The 436-nt window shown below is 43.3% G+C and overlaps 1 protein-coding gene across 1 annotated transcript in view; it reads right to left on the minus strand.

Annotated features, from left to right (window-relative positions):
* Nucleotides 1–436, minus strand: part of LOC119586000 (putative proline-rich protein 21) — an 8,523-nt gene that overhangs the window by 3,954 nt on the left and 4,133 nt on the right. The gene's annotated exons all lie outside the window — the stretch shown is intronic.

The following is a 436-nucleotide window of genomic DNA, read 5'->3' on the forward strand; positions in this document are numbered from 1 at the left end:
CCGTGCACAAGTTCGGACCTACCCGTTTCGTATCGTAATTGGGGGGGAGAGTGTATGCGGAAGGAACGTGTTTATAGAAGTGCAAATATCAACAGATGATACTGTTTATTTTAACACTTTTTGAAACTGGCTATATCTGTCTTCTCTCTCTGCCCCTCTCCTTGCTATCTTTATTCTATTTTTGGTTATGTGTCATTCGTTCGGGAAGAGGGAAGGGAAGAGAAAGAGTGAGAAGTAGTAGGAAGTTTGTGAAGGAAAATAGCGAGGCAGAGGAGAGGGATGATTGAAGAGGAGGTGGAAGAGAGAATGATTAAAGGAGGAAGGGGGAAAAGATAAGTGAAAAGTGGAAGAGAGATAGAGAGGGGAAGGATGAAGATAACACAGAGCTTAAGTATGAATATATCTCGCGAAGGGGGACGGATATGCGGACGAAGAA

Source organism: Penaeus monodon, chromosome 20 (genome assembly GCF_015228065.2).
Source record: "Penaeus monodon isolate SGIC_2016 chromosome 20, NSTDA_Pmon_1, whole genome shotgun sequence".
NCBI lineage: Eukaryota > Metazoa > Arthropoda > Malacostraca > Decapoda > Penaeidae > Penaeus > Penaeus monodon.